The sequence below is a fragment of the Rhinopithecus bieti genome, unplaced genomic scaffold (assembly GCF_001698545.2).
Source record: "Rhinopithecus bieti isolate Rb0 unplaced genomic scaffold, ASM169854v2 scaffold_36959, whole genome shotgun sequence".
Lineage (NCBI taxonomy): Eukaryota > Metazoa > Chordata > Mammalia > Primates > Cercopithecidae > Rhinopithecus > Rhinopithecus bieti.
This window is the reverse complement of record NW_016816945.1, coordinates 1,479,448-1,499,447: the sequence shown is the minus strand read 5'-3', so window position 1 is coordinate 1,499,447 and position 20,000 is coordinate 1,479,448. Positions and strand designations below refer to the sequence as shown.

The 20,000-nt window shown below is 42.3% G+C and overlaps 1 protein-coding gene across 1 annotated transcript in view; it reads left to right on the top strand.

Moving 5' to 3' along the window:
* KREMEN1 (kringle containing transmembrane protein 1) overlaps positions 1-20,000 on the top strand; it is a 74,837-nt gene that overhangs the window by 6,862 nt on the left and 47,975 nt on the right. The window contains exon 2 of the mRNA XM_017855561.1: positions 16,087-16,249. The gene's annotated coding sequence lies outside the window, so the exon portion shown is untranslated. The remainder of the gene's footprint in view (positions 1-16,086; positions 16,250-20,000) is intronic.

Below are 20,000 nucleotides of genomic sequence, written 5' to 3'. Positions count from 1 at the left end.
CCCTTGCCACGGATTTAATCCCTGGCAAGTAGCCAAAGCATTAAACTTTTATTGTTCAATTTGCCACAAGGGTGGGGCCCTGCTTCTAGTGGGCTGAGGAGGCTGCAGCCGCTTCCAAACCCAAGTGTCACACCACATTAGCAACTGCAGACTTTGAGGGCTGGATTTCTTTCAGTTTGGTTAGATTCTTGGTTAGAACCAGAACAGTATACTCACACTCAAAATTTTAAAGCTAGGAAATAGTAAAAACAGTGTAGGCAACTTTTAAGGATGATTCAGAGTGCTTGTAGTTATCAGCATGTATGATTGACTCTGCATGGTTTCTTCATACCTTCCAAACAGACATATTAGATGGCCATGCATGTGCCTTAGTGTCCTAAAGTTAGATGAAAACATGGCAACCAAGTAGTTTTCTTCTAGACTAGTAGGGACTGCTAACCAATCCCATCACAGTATGTAAATTACTTGCTGCTGTTCAATCTACAAAAATTCATCTTCAAAGAAAATTATTGGGCTGGTAAAAATATTTTTAATAATGACCACAGAAGCCATATTTGTTTTTCTTTGATGTTCTTCCGAAGACCCTTCTGGTTCTAATCAGATTGTTCCCACATAAAATACAGTGGAAATCTACAATAATAAAATCCCTATTCCTATGTCTATGGGGAAATAAACAGGATGGGGACTGTCCTTTTAAGGGGCTTTCCCCTTCCCTTTCCCCAGACTCAAAGCCTCTATTACTGGTGGGTGTTTTGGCATCAGTTAAGGGCCTTCAATCCTTCCCTCCCTCCATGTTTTGCTCTTTCATTAAAGTGTTTCTGTTGTCTAATTATATCCTTTCAATCAAATTAGAGACTGTAGCATCTGGTGAGGGCTGTAACTGCTGCCATCTGCACCTCGTCTATACAGGCCTTTTCAGCTGAGAATCACTCAACTTCCAAATGGCAGGAAGAGATTTGGAAAAAGTTTAGTTGGAGGGGAGATTAACTTAAAAGGAGTGTCTTCAAAGGCTGGGTGCGATGCCCTGCTTGCTGTGATGTGTGCATGGCCATGCAGAGCTTCACTGGCCTGACTCACCAAAGATTCTTCCTTAGCGCTTCTGGCAGATGAAGGGTTTCTGATTGTCTTAGCTGAAATGACTAGGCCTTCTTTGTTAGGGGCTTGGAGGGACCAGGGACTGAGCTGAGAAAGTCTCCCTTGAGAACAATCTTTAGTTATATGACCACTGGTTAATGAATGTGACACTTTCTGTTTATTTGACCATTTCTTCTAACTCAGTGATTTCAACTGGAGGAGATTTTGCCCCCAGGGGACATTTTGCAATAGTTGCATTCATTTTTGGCTCTCACAACTAAAGAGGTACTACTGGCATCTAGGAGGTAGAGGCCAGGGATGCTGCTGCTAAACATCCTAGAATGCACAGGAGAGCCCCCACGCCAAAGACCTACACAGCCCAAAATGTCAGTAGCCCTGAGGTTGAGAAACCCCGTCCCGATTGTATTATCCTTTTGTCCTTCTTTTTATTTTTAGTTGCCTGCTTAGGAACAGTTGATTCTGATGAGCATCTTTTTTCACTCTTTTTTTTTTTTTTTGAGTTGGGGTCTTGCTCTGTCGCCCAGGCTGGAGTGCAGTGGCGCGATCTTGGCTCACTGCAAGCTCCGCCTCCCGGGTTTACGCCATTCTCCTGCCTCAGCCTCCCGAGTAGCTGGGACTACAGGCGCCCGCCACCGCGCCTGGCTAATTTTTTGTATTTTTAGTAGAGATGGGGTTTCACCGTGTTAGCCAGGATGGTCTCGATTTCCTGACCTCGTGATCCGCCCGCCTCAGACTCCCAAAGTGCTAGGATTACAGGGGTGAGCCACTGCGCCCGGCCTTTTTTCACTCTTAAGCAAATTCTTCATTATCCACATCTAACCTCTTTAAGCATTTCCGTGGACAGTGTTTCAGAAACCTTAATGTGGTAAGGGGGTCTATGATTCACTGTGTCTTTTTATTCTCTCTAGAGTACAGTTGTCAGATACATTATAGGACGCCCAATTAAATTTGAATTTCAGATAAACACCAAAGAATTTTTAATGATAAGTCTGTTTCATGCAATGTTTAGGAATACTTGTCTTAAAAAATTCTTTGGTGTTTATCTGAAATTCAAATTTCACTGAGAATTCTGTTTTTATTTGTCAAATCTGGCAACCCTAATTGAGCTTCATGGAATACTCCATGAAACTTTAAAGCTTTGACAATCAGAATTAATCTGTTGGCCACTATCTGCTCTTATTCTTATTGCTCCAAGTGACCAGAGATGATAGTTCCATCTATTTATAAATCAGTTTTAAACTGAGCCTTTTCTTCTGCCCTAAACTGTCTCCCTGGCCAGAACTTATGAAACCCATCTCTTGAGTCATATTTTTATGTTGGGACCAATTAACAAGTACTTATCAAATTCCTACTGTGTGCCCAGCATCTCTGATTAGGACCTATCCCTGTGCCAATTGACAGAAGGCTACAACTTTGTCGCTTCGGGTTTTACTTTGAAATGTACTCTAGAGATACATGGTCTACCTGGTATCAGCTTCCCAGTCAGGAGCTCTTATATTATTTGTCTATACCATATCAGCCGAGGGAAGCCGAAACGCCCAGAGTCTGGCTTCCATGGAGTATTGGCTGTCCTCCAGGGCTCCATTATTGGGGAACTTTCTTGCCATCTGACATTAAAAATAGGTCACAGGCATTACTAACAAAACTTGTCTAGAAGCTGGATTATATCAGTTTATCTCCTTTTCATCTAATTGAGAACTTCAGACAATATGGAAAAAGTTTACTCAAGCGAGTGAGGCAAGGCATAGATTTGAGCTGGGTTACTCCTGCTTAAAGCGAACTAAGAATATAAAATTCATATTTATTATTTTATTTTATTTTATTTTGTTTTATTTTTTAGATGGAGTCTCGCTCTGTCACCCAGGCTGGAGTGCAGTGGCACAATCTTGGCTCACTGTAGCCTCTGTCTACTGGGTTCAAGCAATTCTCATGCCTCAGCTTCCCAAGTAGCTGGGACTGCAGGTGTGCACCAACATACCTAGCTAATTTTTGTATTTTCAGCAGAGACGGAGTTTCATTATGTTGGCCAGACTAGTCTCGAACTCCTGGCCTCAAGTGATCCTCCCGCCTTGGCCTCCCAAAATACTGGGATTACAAGGGTGAGCCACTGCACCCAGCCACCATCCATTTCCTTTAAATAGCAGAGTTCCTGGTTTAAATAGCAAATATTTGATTTTCTTGATTTACATAAACTTATACTTGATTTACATAAACTTTCCTAGAACTTCTCATAGGTATTGCTAGGTAAGTCTTGAGGCTGGGCTAGAGGAATACATTGGTGAGGAAACTAATGCACCCTGAATGTGTCTGTAGTGGAGCTTTCCCCTAGCGCCTCATTTACCAGCTTCCCTTTTTCAGCAGACATTTTGCCAGGCACCTTCTATGTAGTCTGTAGTTGCTGAGAATACAAAGGTGAGTAAGATGCTCACAGGCTATTGGAAACAGGGCTATGTGCTTCCTGAGCAATTACAGTTCAAGGTAATCAAGTCCTTTAAGAGCTGTGGCAGCAGGTACTGTGTGACTTGTTTCAAAACCCCTGGTTTCTATAGAAGTTAGTGCTACCTATTCTAGACCCTGAGCCTTCAAATAGTTCTCCGTCTTTTGTCTTTTTGTTTTCTTTAGAGCTGGCTTATAATGAGCTGAGGTATTGTCCATCAGCAAGCTGGACTTTCAGCTTTAAAACATCTCACGTTTCCTGTATCCTTATATGAAAACTTCTTTTTTTGAGACAAGGTCTCGCTCTATCACCCAGGCGTGATTACAGCTCACTGAAGACTCGACCTCCCAAGGCTCAAGAGAGACCCTTGCCCCAGCCTCCCGAGTAGCTGGGAGGCACCCGCCACCAGGCCTGGCTAATTTTTAAAAAATATTTTTTGTAGAGATAGCATTTCACTATGTTGCCAAGGCTATGAAAACTTTCTAGTATGAAATTTTATTTCAAGATTCAGGAAGATATTTATGAATAAATATCTAAGGTAGATTTATTTGTACTCACATATTACATTGAGAGATAGATGCTTTACATCACCAAAGTATAATAGAATATATTCTATTGGTATTGGAAGTAAAATCCATCAAGGTGCTTTGGTTAACAAATGAAATATTTTTCTTAGAGTTCTGCTGAGTCAGTGACCTTTGACTGTTTGAATGAATCCATTCTTTAACTGAGGTTTAATCTCTACATATTATAGACCTGAATGTTGCTAGGTTAATGGACATTTTTTTCTCAAAAATTATCTTTTGGGCTTCAATTTGATGGTTGTGATACCAGAAAGGGGTCCTGATCTAGACCCCAAAAGGGGGTTTTTGGATCTTGCATAAGAAAGAATTCAGGGGTCCAGCACAGTGGCTCACGCCTGTAATCCCAGCACTTTGGGAGGCGGAGGCGGGTGGATCACCTGAGGTCAGGAGTTTGAGACCAGCCTGGTGAACATGGTGCAACCCTGTCCCTACTAAAAATTCAAAAATTAGCCAAGCATGGTGATGGTCGCCTGTAATCCCAGCTACTAGGGAGGCTGAGGCAGGAGAATCGCTTGAACCCGGGAGGTGGAGGTTGCAGTGAGCTGAGATTGCGCCACTACACTCCAGCTTGGGCCACAGAGTGAGACTCATTTCAAAAAAAAAAAGAAAAAATTCAGGGCAAGTCCACAGAGTAAAGTGAAAGCTAGTTTATTAGAGAAGTAAATAAACAAAAGAATGGCTACTCCATAGGCAGAACAGCCCCGAGGGTAGCTGGTTGGCTATTTTTATGGTTATTTCTTAACCATATGCTAAACAAGGGGAGATTTCCGGGAAAGGGGTGAGGAGTTGCCGGAAATGAGGGTTCCTTTTTTTTTTAGATCATATAGGGTAACTTCTGGATGTTGCTGTGGTATTTGTAAACTGTCATGGTGCTTGTAGGAGTATCTTTTGGCTTACTAGTATATTATAATTAGTGTGTAATGAGCAGTAGGATGACCAGAGGTCACTTTTGTCGCCATCTTGGTTTTGGGGGGTTTTGACTGGCTTCTTTACCACATTCTGTTTTATCAGTGGAGTCTTCGTGACCTGTGTCTTGTGCTGACCTATCTCATCCTGTGACTAAGAATGCCTAAATTGGGGATGTAGCCCAGCAGGTTCCAGCCTCATTTTACCCATCTGCTGTTCAAGATGGAGTGGCTCTGACTCAAATGCCCCTATTATATGGGTTTGTAATATGGTAAATGATAAATAAAAATTCCTCAACACTAATGCATATTCATGATGACTATTCCTGGCAGAAACACACATGCTCACAGTGACAAGCATGGCATGTTTTCCAGGGGACCCTGCCTGGGTAGGAGTGGAGCATATTCAAGATGAGAGCCAGATGGGAAAAGAGTGGTACCCAAGCCACTGCATTCTGGACCTTCTCTGCCTTGATAATTGTTTTTTGAATTTTTATTTAACAAATAAGGCCCCCTCTCTGAAGCGTTTTCATGGTTCTTCTGAATTCAAACATCCGGTCTTTTTTTTTTTTTTTTTTGAGATGGAGTCTCGCTCTGTTGCCCAAACTGGAGTGCAGTGGCCGGATCTCAGCTCACTGCAAGCTCCGCCTTTTGGGTTTACGCCATTCTCCTGCCTCAGCCTCCCGAGTAGCTGGGACTATAGGCGCTCGCCACCTCGCCCGGCTAGTTTTTTGTATTTTTTATAGAGATGGGGTTTCACTGGGTTAGGCAGGATGGTCTTGATCTCCTGACCTCGTGATCCGCCCGTCTCGGCCTCCCAAAGTGCTGGGATTACAGGCTTGAGCCACCGCGCCCAGCCAAACATCCGGTCTTATGCTTACTCTGTAAGTTCAATTTTTCTTGGAATGGTCTTTTAAGTAATTAAATATTGCATCTCTTAGTAGAGATAAATAAGTTGGAGATTCAAATAGAAGATCTCACGTTCCCTTCCAAAAGTATACATTCTTTAGTTAAAGTATCTTTGAGAGGCATGGCCTTTCCTTCCGTACTGTTTTTAAGGGCACCGTCTCCTTAAACGGAAAAGATCTAAAAGGTATTTTAATGAAAAGCAACTAATACGTAAAACATTGCAGTGATTTTGTTGTAGTAATTCCACTTTGGGCAAAAGGGCAGCTCGTTCTATGGTCATTTGGCACTGTTAATACATAATCCAAGAACATGATATATGAATATCGATTTTAGATGGCTAACTTTATGGCTGAATTTATTTATAGTTCTTGAAAAAAGGCTAAGGTAGATTAATTTCAAAATAACATGTTGGTAACTATTTTCAAGATGTCCTTTGAAAAATTTTTTATTTTTTATTTGTTCAGGACGCAAATAGAGAAGAGAGTGCAAGGAAGTCCCATGTATCTGTCTCCTGACTCCCACAATTACTAACCATGGCTAATGTTATTTCATCTATACCCTCTTCATTCCCCTTGCTACATTATTTTGTAACCAATTTCAGATAGGTTACCTCATCTGTAAACATTTTAGTATGTATCTCTAAATGCTAAGGATTCCCTTCAAAAATATAGTAATAGTACTATTATTACACCTGGAAAAAAGGATAATTCCTTAATGCCATCAAATATCCAGTCAATGCTCAAATTTTCCTGGTTGTCTTATTAGTATTTTTTACACTTCAGTCAAGATCTAAACAGGGTGTATTTAGATAATGTGAGTCCTAAATCTCTATTAACCCTTAGATTTCCCCTTTTTTTATTTTCTTGCAATTTACTTGCTGAAGATGTAGTTTGTTTTAAGCAAGAAGAATGCCTAAGTAGACCGGGCACAATAGCTCTTGCCTGTATTCCTAGCACTTTGGGAGGCAGAGGCAGGTGGAGAGCTTGAGGCCAGGAGTTTGAGATTGGCCTAGTCAATGTAGACCCCATATCTACAAAAAAATTAAAAAATTAGCCAGGTGTAGTGACATATGCCTATAGTCGCAGCTATGTGGGAGGCTGAGATGGGAGGATCACTTGAGCCCGGGAGGTAGAGGCTGCAGTGAGCCATGATTGCTCCACTGCACTCCAGCCTGTGTGACAGGGCAACACCCTGACTTTAAAAAAAAGAAAAAAAAGCGCCTAAGTGCCTCTGAGAGGGAAGGCCCACATGGGAGTTGAGGTTTTTTTTTTTTTAACCATAGGATTCTTACTTCCATTAGAGAAATATAGAATTAGAGAATTTTAAGTCTGGAAGAGATTTTTAGCCATGAGTCCTTTCCAGTCATAGCACCCCAGACTTTTGAACCTGAGTTTTATTTTGTTAGATCTTGAACTTGAAATTGTAGACATTTACAGTGAAGGGACGTTGAGATAATGTGGCTCAACCCTCCTAATTTCACAGATGAGGAAACCAGGGAAGAAACTGAGGCCGAATGATGTCTGGGTGGTTTGTTCAAACCACAGTGTTAGCTGCTTCTCTAATATCATTTCCCCTTTATTGCACTGATTCTCCATATGTACTATGTATGTACAGGTTTGTTGTTTTTTCCCTAAACTGTCCTCTCTCTATTCTAGATCTGATGACATTCCTCTGTGTAATTGTAGCACTCACTGCTCTTGGAGAGCCAGTTTTGAAGACGGGAGTGTGTCCTATCATAGCCTCAGTGGTGCTGGGTTGGAAAAGGCTGGGAACCCCTGCCTTCCCAGGGCCACAGGCCCCTTTACTACAGGGTTTCACATAACTGAAAGCAGCTTTCCCATAGTGCTTTTGAGCATCAGAGGGCAAAGGGTAGTCTGCCCAGGAGCTTTGAAGTGGTGCAAGTTCCCACTGGGCACCAGTCTGTATTTGAAACCCAACAGGGCAATAGGTGTGCTATGTGAATATTTGACAACACTGTCATGTTGCCCTCTCTCTCTATATATCTTTTTTGAGATAGGGTCTCACTCCGTTGCCCAGGCTAGAGTGCAGTGGCATGACCATGGCTCACTGCAGCTTTGACTTCCTGGGCTCCACCTCAGCCTCCCAAATAACTAGGATTATAAGCACATACCACCACACCCAGCACATTTTGAATTTGAATTTTAATTTTGTAGAGGTGGGGTCTCCCTATGTTGCCCAGGCTGGTCTTGAACTCCTGGGCTCAAGTGATCCTCTTGCCTTTGCCTCCCAAAGTTCTGGGATTACAGGCATGAGCCATACCCTCTAAATATTTAAAAAAAAAAAAAAAAAAAGCATTTACACCTAAACCTTAGATTTCTATAATCTATCCACCTACCAAGCTTCATAGACATTTTTTAAAGAGCAAAGGATATTCTCATTGGAATATGTTCTCTACCGTCTTGCTTTAAGATGCAAGCTTTATTCACTGTTTTAATGTGAATTGATTCATGTTGATTTCAAGCCAGGTTGAAACCAGACAGATTCTGCCAACATAAGATCAGTAGAAGTGCTAAGTGGTCCCACAGAGATCAGAGACTTAACTTTGGTGGATTAAAAAAAAAAATGACTCTCACAAGCATCATATATAGAGATCTAGCTAGCAATTCTACCAGAAAACCAGGAATATTCTAGATTCAATATGATAAAAATGTTGTATTTCTCAATAGTGTGTTTTTGGACAAATTAAGAATTACCTACTTATAGAGCTTTACAGAGAGCATATTCTTCAGCTTTATTAAATCTTACCAAAGATTAGGATGTCTTTTAGATTAACTACTGGATTAACTACTGTTTTCCTACCACTATCTTATACATGTCAAGTTTGTTTGTTTGTTTGTGGTCTCCTGGCCGCGCTGGAAGGGCAGTTTGGGGCGGGACTCAGCGCACTGCAAGCTCCGCCTCCTGGTTTAGCCATTTCCGCCTCAGCTCCCGAGTAGTAGGACCTACAGGCGCCCGCCGGTGCCGCTAAGTTTTTTGTAGTTTTAGTATAAGGAAGTGGGGGTTTCCACCTATACCAGTGATGGTCAGCTCGATCTCCTGACGGCTCGTGATCCGCCCGTTCGCCCATCAACAGTGCTGTATTACAGCTGAAGCCACCTGCGCCCGGCCAATTGTTTTCTTTTTTAAATGGAGTTTCGTCCTTGTTGCCCAGGCTGGAGTGCAATGGGTGCGGATCTGGCTCACTGCAACCTTCCGCTCCCGGTTTAAGTGATTTCTCCTGCCTCAGCCTCCCAAGTAGTTGGGATTACAGGGATGAGCCACTGCCTGGCTAATTTTTGTATTTTAAGTAGAGATGGGGTTTTCTCCATATTGATCAGGCGGTCTCGAACTCCGACTCAGGTGATCTGCACACCTCCGGGTGCCCTCCAAAAGTGGCCTGGGATTACAGGTGTGAGCCACTGTGCCCGCCACGTTGTAATATTTAAGAATACTTGTTTATAGTTTAAACATAACTTTACAACTACACGCGGTATTTATACAATCTGGAGAGTTTTTCCTGGACTGTTATAACACTTGTGGTCTTCCCACTTATGATTATGATAAATATTGAATTATGTGATTTTAGTAGCATAAATAAATGAAGATGTGTTTCATCATATTTACAGCTGAAATTTTGGTTAAGAAAAACCTGGCCAGGCGCAGTGGCTCAAGCCTGTAATCCCAGCACTTTGGGAGGCTGAGACAGGTGGATCACGAGGTCAGGAGATCAAGACCATCCTGGCTAACACAGTGAAACCCAGACTCTACTAAAAAATACAAAAAACTAGCCGGGCGAGGTGGCAGGTGCCTGTAGTCCCAGCTACTCAGGAGGCTGAGGCAGGAGAATGGCGTAAACCCAGGAGGCGGAGCTTGCAGTGAGCTGAGATTCGGTCACTGCACTCCAGCCTGGGTGATAGAGCGAGACTCCGTCTCAAAAAAAAAAAAAAAAAAAAGAAAAGTAAAACCTATTTGCTTCTCTGTATCTTTTTCCCTTACTGCTTATCCATTGAACACTAGGATTCAACACAGGATTCAAACTATATATATGTTCCATTTTGATGGTAGCCTAACTTTAAACAGAATTGTAGTAGGATGATGTGCCCACATACTCATGTTATCTTGCCTTTTATAGCTAATTATTTTATGGACCAGAATAATGTGCCACACACACACACACACACACATTTTGAGATGGGGTTCTCACTCTGTCGCCCAGGGTATAGTGCTGTGACGTGATCTTGGCTCACTGCAACCTCTGCCTCCCAGGCTCAAACGATCCTCCTACCTCAGCCTCCTGAGTAGCTGTGACCACAAGCCCACACCACCATGCTTGGCTAATTTTTTATATTTTTGGTAGAGATGGGGTTTCGCCATGTTGCCCAGGCTGGTCTCGAACTCCTGATATCAAGTGATCTGCACGCCTCAGCCTCCCAAAGTGCTGGGATTACAGGTGTGAGCCACCGTGCCTAGCCTCAGAATAACCTAAATTATCATGATGCTTATAATATTTCTAAGCTTATATAAAGCTTGATTATTTTTATACCTTTATGATTATACAATAATAATTTTTGGATACCTATTATATACCGAGTACTTTACTTGCACACCTTCCAATTCTTCCAACTGCCCTGAGCTGTAGATAATCAAATCCCTCAATTTGCAAGTCAAGAAACTGAAGCTCAAAGAGGTTAGGCAAGTGCTTGTAACTTGTAAACTGAAAAGCTGAGGTCTGGTTCTAGAGCCCCTAACATACACTTTCCATACTATACCACATTGTTGCTAGAAGTTGTGTGATAAAGAAAACAAAAATTACTGAAAACGTTTTCCTAGCTTTTCTCCTACCCCACAGGCTGTACTTTCTCGGTCATCATTGCAAAGTGTGATATGTTGGAGGGCCCCAGGGCTCAGCCCCAGATGCTGGGGCTGATACACACAGAATCCTATTCTCTCTACACGTAAGTGTTGGGGACCATATTTTTCTAGCTTTAGCCTCAGCCTTTTTGCTGAACTCCAGACTCATGTAGCCATTTGCTTACTCTACATCTCCATTCAGTTTTCTGAAGATGTCAAACTTAACCTACCCAAAACCAAATTCTTGATTATACCCCCAAAATACTCTGACATTATACTCAAAATACTCTGAGCTCTCCCTATTACAGTAAATGGTATCACTACTCACCTGGTTGCTCAGGCCCTTTTGGTGTGCTGTGTGACCCCTCTGTCTCTCAGACCCGTATCCAAACCCCCAGCAAATACTTTTGCCACTACCTTCAAAATATATCTGGAATTGGTCCACTTCTCACCACCCAACAGCTGCCAGCCTAGTCCAGGCCATCCTTCTTTCTCGCCCATCCTTCTACGGTAACTACCTACTTTTCTCCCTGCCTAGTTCCTGCCTGTCAACGGGTTTTCCTCCATCCAACAGCTAGACAATTCTATTAAAAGATAAGTCACAAAAATAAATAAATAAAAATAAAGATAAGTCACATTATGTCATTCCCCTGCTCTAAACCCTCCAGTGGCTTCCCCTTACACTTAGAACAAAAGCCAAAATCTCATTTATCTAACCCTCAAGACCTTACACATCCTGGCTTTGCCTACCCTTCCCTGCTCATTCTCCTGCTCCAGTCGGATTAGAGGAGCAGCTTTGTAGCTCCCCAAACCTGCCAAGCATATTGCTATTTGCAGAGGCTTTGCATTTGCTGGACCCTCTGCCGGTTACACACCTCCCGCCTCATTCACTGGGTTTGCTTCCTCCCTTCATCCACAACTCTGCTCACTAGGCTTTCCTTGACCTACCCTAAGAGAGAACCCTCACCATTCCATCTTACTCCCTTTCCTCTGCTTCATTCCTCCTAATAGCAGTTGTCACTGTATGACATTCATTTTCATCAGTTTATTATAAACATGTAAGCCCCATGAATACAGGATATTTGTTCATCTCTGTAGCCCCAGGGCTGTGAACAGTGCCAGGCACATAGTATTGAATAAATATTTGCTGAATTAATTAATGAATAATTTCCTAGACATTAGATCTCTTGCTTTCACTCATTATCTTTTCACTGAATACATAAATAAACAGTTGGCTCAGTGTGTGTGTGTGTGTGTGTGTGTGTGTTTCATATTGGTTTAAGCCACTCCTTGCTTATTTAGCCAAAGCGTACATCAGTTTCATAGCAGTAGAAAATAAGGGAGGCTGGGAGCTACATGATAGAACTTATGAACACAAAGAAGGAAACAACAGACACTGGGGTCTACTTGAGGGTGGAGGGAAAGCAGCAGGAAAGAGAACTGTTTGGTACCTGGGTGATGAAATAATCTGTACAACAAACCCCTGTGACATGAATTTACCTATGCAACAAACCTTCACATGTACCCCTGAACCCAAAATAAAAGTTAAACAAATTTAACATAATCACGATAGAAGACAGTATGGAAGTTCCTCAAATGATTCAAAATAGAATGACCATATTCCAGCAATCTCAGTTCTAGGTATATAGTCAAAGGAAATAAAATCACTGTTTTAAAGAAAAAAAAAAATAAGGGAGGTAGGGTCCTATTTACCTAATATACACCCTAGTACTCTGATGAAATCAAGATGCACTAGATGACTTTAAATGCAGAGCATTCAAGTTTGTTTTCCTTGCTTTTCTCCATCCTTTATATGTACTGGGCAAGTCTGGTCAAAAAATAATCACAGAATCTGATACACTGCCTCAGTTTCACCAGTGTAACTGAGAATAAGATGGGGTCTGAGAGGAACAGACCCAAGCAAAGAAGCCTACACTTTCCCGTTTCCACTCTCAGATCCATCTCGTTTCCATGAGCACTGCCGTGTGTGTGGATTTTATTTATTTATTTATTGAGACTGAGTTTCACTCTTGTTGCCCCGGCTGGAGTGCAATGGTGCGATCTCAGCTCACCACAACCTCCACCTCCAGGGTTCAAGCGATTCTCCTGCCTCACCCTCCCAAGTAGTTGGGATTACCGGCATGCACCACCACCCCCAGCTAATTTTGTATTTTTAGTAGAGACGGTGTTTCTCCATGTTGGCCAGGCTGGTCTCAAACTCCTGACCTCAGGTGATCCACCTGCCTCAGCCTCCCAAAGTGCTGGGATTACAGGCTTGAGCCACTGTGCCTGGCCATGGATTCTTTTTATTACACATTCTGCCATATTCTTTTGTATTACAAACCAAGTCATCTGAGTCTCAGGAACCCCACCTGTCCTGCAGGTTGCTATGTATAGCTAAGACCTTCCATTGATCTGTTGAGCTGCATTTCTGGCCCTGGATCACCCTTCACACTTTTTTAAAAAATTTATTTTTATCCTATTTATTTAAGAAGTACAGTATGATGTTTTGATACGCAAGTTCTGATAGGAGAAAAACGTGTATTAACACACAGCAATTAAAATTCTAGCCATTGGTAAAGGTTGGCTGATGTTCTTAGAATCATCTAGTCTAGTGGTTCTCAAACCTAATTACTTAACAGAACCACCTGGGCTGCCTTTCATAAATACAGGTTTCAGGTCCTGCTCTAGCTCTGGGTTTGGGATAGAGCTCTGGTGTGTCTGGTGTGGTACATACCACACACATTGTCTCTCTCTCTCTTTCTCTGTCTCTCAGATCACATATATTCCTTGTGATAGTAAGTGTTGTGAAGCAAACAAAGAGCAGAAAAATAGGAGTAAAGATGATAAGAAGGGCTTTCTGAGAAGGTAGTATTTAGTCTGTGATGGGAAGTATTAGGGGAAGAACACTTTGTTCTTAGTGTGTTCACAGAATTAGGAAATAGCATAGTGTGTTCACAGAATTAAAAGCAGACCAGGGTGGCTGGAGCACAGTGAGTGAGTAAGGGAAGAGCTCTGCTTCAGTGGGAGGAAGGGGCTGAGGCTGCATCACAGAGGCCTTGCACACACCAAGGAAGAGTCTGAGTTTTGTTTTGAGTGCCATCATTCTCTTAAGAACTATGGAGAATGGATTGTAAGAGAACAAAAGTGGAAGCTGTGAGACCCAAACTGTTCTCTGATGATAAAAGGGACTATACTGGTGACAAGAAAGATGGAGAGGAGAAGACAGTTTCAGGGTATATGTTTTAGGGAGGTCAACAGGACTTGCTGATGAATCGGAAGTGGAGTGAGGGAGAGAATCGGGGAAGCAAGAATGATGCCAAAGAGGTTCCATTAGAGGCAGTATAGGGTATGGTCGAGTGCCCAGTTCCCTTAGCTGCAAAATGGGGTACTAAGGTACCTCTCTGGGTTGGTGGCAAGCTGACATTTGTAAAGCACTTAGACAGAGTTTGGCACATGGTAAAACACTGTGTAAATATTAGAAGTGATTTGGATGATGTTTATTCATCCAAGGTCACACAGCTGGTCAGCAGCAGGTCCAGGACAAGAAGCCAAGGCCTAGTCTCTTGGTTTAGTGCATTTTATGCTACACTGAGCTGCCTCCTTCAATCTATGCCTCCTTTGAACTTATTTATGCAGACTCTTGGTGGAGGGGTTTGGTCCTCATGGTACATGAAGAATTGCACTTATCGTAACACATGAACGTTGCACCAGACATGATAAATTGCTAGGGTTGGTGGGGCGTGGTGGCTCACACCTATAATTGCAACACTTTGGGAGGCCCAGGTGGGCGGATCACTTGAGGTTGGGAGTTTGAGACCAGCCTGGCCAACATGGTGAAACCCTGTTTCTACTAAAAACACAAAATTAGCTGGGCATGGTGGAGGGCGCCTGTAATCCCTGTTACTAGGGAGGCCAAGGCAAGAGAATTGCTTGAACCTGGAAGGCAGAGGTTGCAGTGAGCTGAGATTGCATCACTGCACTCCAGCCTGGGCAACAGAGCGAGACTCCATCTCACAAAAAAAAAAATAATAAAAAATAAATTGCTAGGGTTTCCTGCACAGGTGGATGTTCAGATTATTTTGGCTATCCATAAAATGGTGCCATTCCAGACAAAACACAGGGCCTGGATGGTTGGAGGAAGGGGGTGCTGGAAGAGAGATGTTCTGTGGATAGATTGAAGTATTAAAAGAAATATCTTCCGGAATGCGTTCATGTTGTTCAGACGCTTAGACTGGAGTAGGCACATGGATGACAACAGGAGATGGTATTAAGAGTCTTTAATACTGGAAGTTATAGGTCAGTGCTTGCCAGGAGAAGGAAAGAAATGCAGCTAAGAATGCTAGTGTAACTCCCCCAGATTGTCAGTTTTCTAGTGATATATCTTAAAGAAGTGTTTGAAGTGCTTCTATCTGTCAGTTTCAACTAAGCTAATTTTAAAAAGTTGTTCTTTGTACTGTGCCTGTCTCATGAACCTCTTCGAGTTTAATGCATGCAATATGTGGGTGAAAATCCTATCAGCCTCAGTCCCCATCCCCCAAAGTCTGAGAAGCAGATTTTAGAAACACATTGTTGCACCTGTGAGGATTTGTCATTTTATTAAATTGGACCTGAGACCATTTTCAATGTGCCTCATCAAAAGAATTTCAGAAAGAGGTGAGAGAAAATGCCAGCCCGGCCCTTCCTCCCTCATGTTGATTGTCTGTTTTGTTGCATCTCTATCTCAAACAGCATGGGGAGGACTGTTCTTCATTACCAGGGAATGTGAGTCATTCCCAGATTTGTGTGATTGGGATTCCAAAGCATTGCTGTATCCGATGGTCTTATTAAATCCAAGTGTCAGTGCAGCCTTTCAGACTGTAGGGGAGAGCTCAGTTACAGCTGGTGACCTGGTTCTAGTTACCACACAGAGACACTGGCTAAAGCAGTGACCCCCTCCGAGTACCCAGAATTCCACATGGATGGCTGTTACCAACTGTTCCCAGATTTGGGGGTTTCCTGGTTCACTTCATGGGCTTCAGTACACTTCAGCTCCCTGTTTATATCCTAGTTGGGATCTGTATACTTTAGGGGAAAATGTTCTAGTGTCTGTAGACAAGCTAGTGCCAAGATTAGCCTAGCTTTTTGAGGGTACCTTGTTTCAGATTTGTTCAGCCCCAGAAGTGTTAACTGCACTGTGTCCAGGATCTAGCAAGACACTATCCATTTCCAACTTGGTCCAAACAAAACAAAACATCAACCAAAGAGGGAGGAAACTATGAATGTTGCCAGAAAATTAGTTTGCTCTGTCTTTTCTTTCTTCTAGAGTGTTTCACAGCCAATGGTGCGGATTATAGGGGAACACAGAACTGGACAGCACTACAAGGCGGGAAGCCATGTCTGTTTTGGAACGAGACTTTCCAGCATCCATACAATACTCTGAAATACCCCAACGGGGAGGGGGGCCTGGGTGAGCACAACTATTGCAGGTAAGATGGGACCACTCAGTACTTTAAAACAATAGATATATATCTGGTCTCTTCTTCCAACCCCTTTCATCCCAGCTCACAACTAGGGAAAGTCTTTTGGCCAACTCAAGAGACTTATCTTGTCAGTTTTTAAAATATTTCTTCCACACCTTACACACACACACACACAAATACACACAAATTTACCATTGTTTTCAACATGGGTTGCTTTAATGTGACTTTCAAAGCTCTGCTTTTCTGTCTGATCACTTCTTTGTCTCTTTTGGAGGGTTTTCTTAGTTCGCCCTACCACCAGTGGACAATACACAGTTAGCAGAGCAGCCTACACTACTGAGAATGTTGTGGTCAAACAGCACCATCTGTGACCGAAAACTCCCTCTGCTTCTGAGCAAAGGAAGCTGCCTACATTATTCTACCTCCGGCCAGCCCAGGATAACCTTGCTCTGGGAACAGCTGTATCCATCATATGTGTGCCATTTACTTCCTTTTAGTAGACTAAGGTGTTACTTCGCTTTTCACCTCCTGTCTGACTCTAGCAGGGGATCTTAACCTGACATCCATGGTGCTTCAAATGTGTATTCACAATTTCCTGGGGATGATCCATAGCTTTTATCAGCTTCTCAGAGTTATCTATGATTGAAAACAAATTCAGGATCACTGATATGTAGGGTCCAGAACAAAGATTGTAAGCACTTTCGGTTATACATTTGTGCCGCTTATGCCCAAGATCCTGGTAATGAGACTCATGGTTCAGCAATGCATTGAATTTAATTATTAGTAGGACAGGTGCGAAGGCAGCCTCTTGAGCCATTGGGATAGGGAAAAATGATTGTTCAACTATACACCGTGTCCCTGGTTCTACATACATTGGAATCTCAACCATGGCACTGTTGACGCAGCTGAGCCAACATATATTTTCCTGTATAGTGTGGGCCACACTGTTTACCTTCTGCCATCTGCATACCTTTGCTAACACTCTAGGGCCCTTGTAGTTGTCTCAAAGTCACCAGGCCTTTAGTCTATGGTTTCTTTATCCCTATACCTTCGCCTATCTTGTATCAACTGACCATTCCCTCCTAGTTGCTATTGACTTACTTTGTTTGTTATAAAAGTGTTAAAAGCTTGTTCTTTAAAAAAAAACTTCTCAAACAGTACAAATATATGTTATTTAAATAGTTAGAGTTCCCCATTTTACCTATTTTCCCTGAAACCCTCCCCACCAAGTCCCAAGTCCCAGAGACAACCAATTTGGGTATTTGCCCCTTCACATTCTGTTATCTGTTGTCTTTTATTGTTCAAGTTACACAGGCTCATTAACTAATTCTTTTATATTTTATTTTCCAAGTTATACATGTTAATTTATCTTTTGCATAAATTAAAAAATTAGTCCCACCCCAATTTTTATTACCTTCCCATAGGTTTTCTATTCGTAGGAATAGTTGATTGGGTTGGGAAGAGTGTTTAGGAAGAGAGACAAGTATTTGGTTTTTGTTTTTCCATAGTTACTCATCTTCTTGTTCCACAGTGTCTCTTGGTAGTAGGCTGTTGGTTTATTCTGTTGCTCTGTTGCTTCCTATGAAGCAAGTCTTCTCAGAAGAGCTCATGTTTTTAAGTCTGACTTTAAGGTAAAATTTAAGTTTCCAGTGAGGCCGAATTTATGTGAAAAATTTTTCTTTCTTGTGGATTAGCACCCACTTCTACTCACAGGCTCCTAGAAATGTACCTGTAAACATCCATTAAGAGAGCAGTGAGAGCCAGGAGGGACCACCTTTCTCCTTAGCCCTGGTCAGCCATCAAATCAAACCCTCTCGTTTGATTTGATGGAATGTAGGAGACCTGAACTATTTAATACCAGTTTGTACTTTGGAAAAGGGAGGCTGAAATTGTTGATTATCACATCAAAGGGTCCAGGCCTTTTGTTTTAGCACTGCAGCAAAGTCAAGGATGAATTTGCTTGTTCTTTATTAAGCTATTCTGATGCTTTTCAATATGGTTATGACATTGATAATAAACAGTTTTCTAAGGGCTTTACCAAATAAATACATCAAAGCTGAACACTGAATAGAGGGAGGAAAATGACAGTGAAATACTGTTTAAAGAAGGGCTTTGTACAAGTTTTCCTACTTTGATTTCTCAGCTGACACCCGACACCGTGTTTGTTTTGTGTGACTTTTTCAGACCCATCACATTAGAGATGTCTGAGAGTTGGCGAGTGATGGGAATGCACTTTTCTGGGCTCAAAGTAACTGGCTTAGAAGGGAAGGCAGAGACTGGGGAAGAGCAGAGTTGGTGCTGGCACCTGCCTTTGGGCACAAGAAACAAAAGGACCCTTTGTACTTTGGGAAAGCTTATCTTCCAGGCTACACGACAGGCTTAGTCCACTCTGGCCTGATAGGGGTTACTCCCAGCTCCTGTTGCAGGATCTTTATGCCCATTTCCGGCCTAACCGGAGTGTCAGCTTTCCAGTGTTCTGAGTCTAAATAAAAGGGGCTTGGAAAGCAGTGAAGAGAGGCAAGGCTTTTCTGTGTGTCCAGTAGCCCCTGCTGTTTTATTTATCTGCTTCAGTAGTGTTGCTTGTTATTGTTATGCCACCTATGAGTTGGAAAGACCTTAAAGCATATTTACTCCAGGCCATTCTCATTTAGAAATGTGAAATAGATCTTTAAAAATATTATCTCCATATCAGAAGTTGGTACCTCATGACAGGATCACAAGTTGTAGCTGAGACTCTGACGCAGTTTTCTTCAGTATTCTCTGAGGAGTCAGCATTTTGAGGAAGGAGTGGCACCCATTTTTAGCAAATGTGAGCCTGATCCTGGTGAAAGCTTGTCAGTGGAGTCTTTATTTTATTTTATTTTATTTTTTAATTTTGAGACAGAGTTTCACTCTTGTTGCACCCAGCCCAGTGGAGTCTTTATTAAGATAATTTTATTTTACTGTTTAAAAATTACACCATTGGAGTATTCAATATAGAGGAAATAAAATAAAACCAGAAAAGAAAAAAGTTGAAATCACCAATAGTTCCAGTGTCTAGAGACACTTTATAAGAGTTTGGTGTACATTCTTTCCTAAATAAGTCTTTTCAAAACATGGGATTATGTCATCTATTGGGTTTTATAACTGCCTCTTTAAAAACACATCTAAGAAGGCTGGGCATGGTGGCTCACGCCTGTAATCTCAGCACTTTGGGAGGCCGAGATGGGCGGATCACTTGAGGTCAGGAGTTGGAGACCAGACTGGCCAACATGGTGAAACCCCACCTCTACTAAAAACAAAAAAAACAAAAATTAGCCAGGCGTGGTGGCAGGCACCTGTAGTCCCAGCTACTTGAGAGGCGTGAAGCAGGAGAATCGCTTGAGCCTGGGAGTTGGAGGTTGTAGTGAACCAAGATGACGCCACTGCACTCCAGCCTGGGTGACAGAGTGAGAGTCCGTCTCAAAAAAAAAAAGCCTCATAAGGCATTGTGAATATATTTGCAAATTAATAAGACTGGTCTCTATACCACATATTCCCTTCTGTGGATATACAATTTATTTAACCAATCCTTTATTGTTGGATATTTGCTATTTCCACCTGTTTTTTTATATTATAAAAGTGTTTTGTTGGCCGGGCGCGGTGGCTCAAGCCTGTAATCCCAGCACTTTGGGAGGCCGAGACCAGCGGATCACGAGGTCAGGAGTTCGAGACCATCCTGGCTAACACGGTGAAACCCCGTCTCTACTAAAAAACTAGCCAGGCGAGGTGGCGGGTG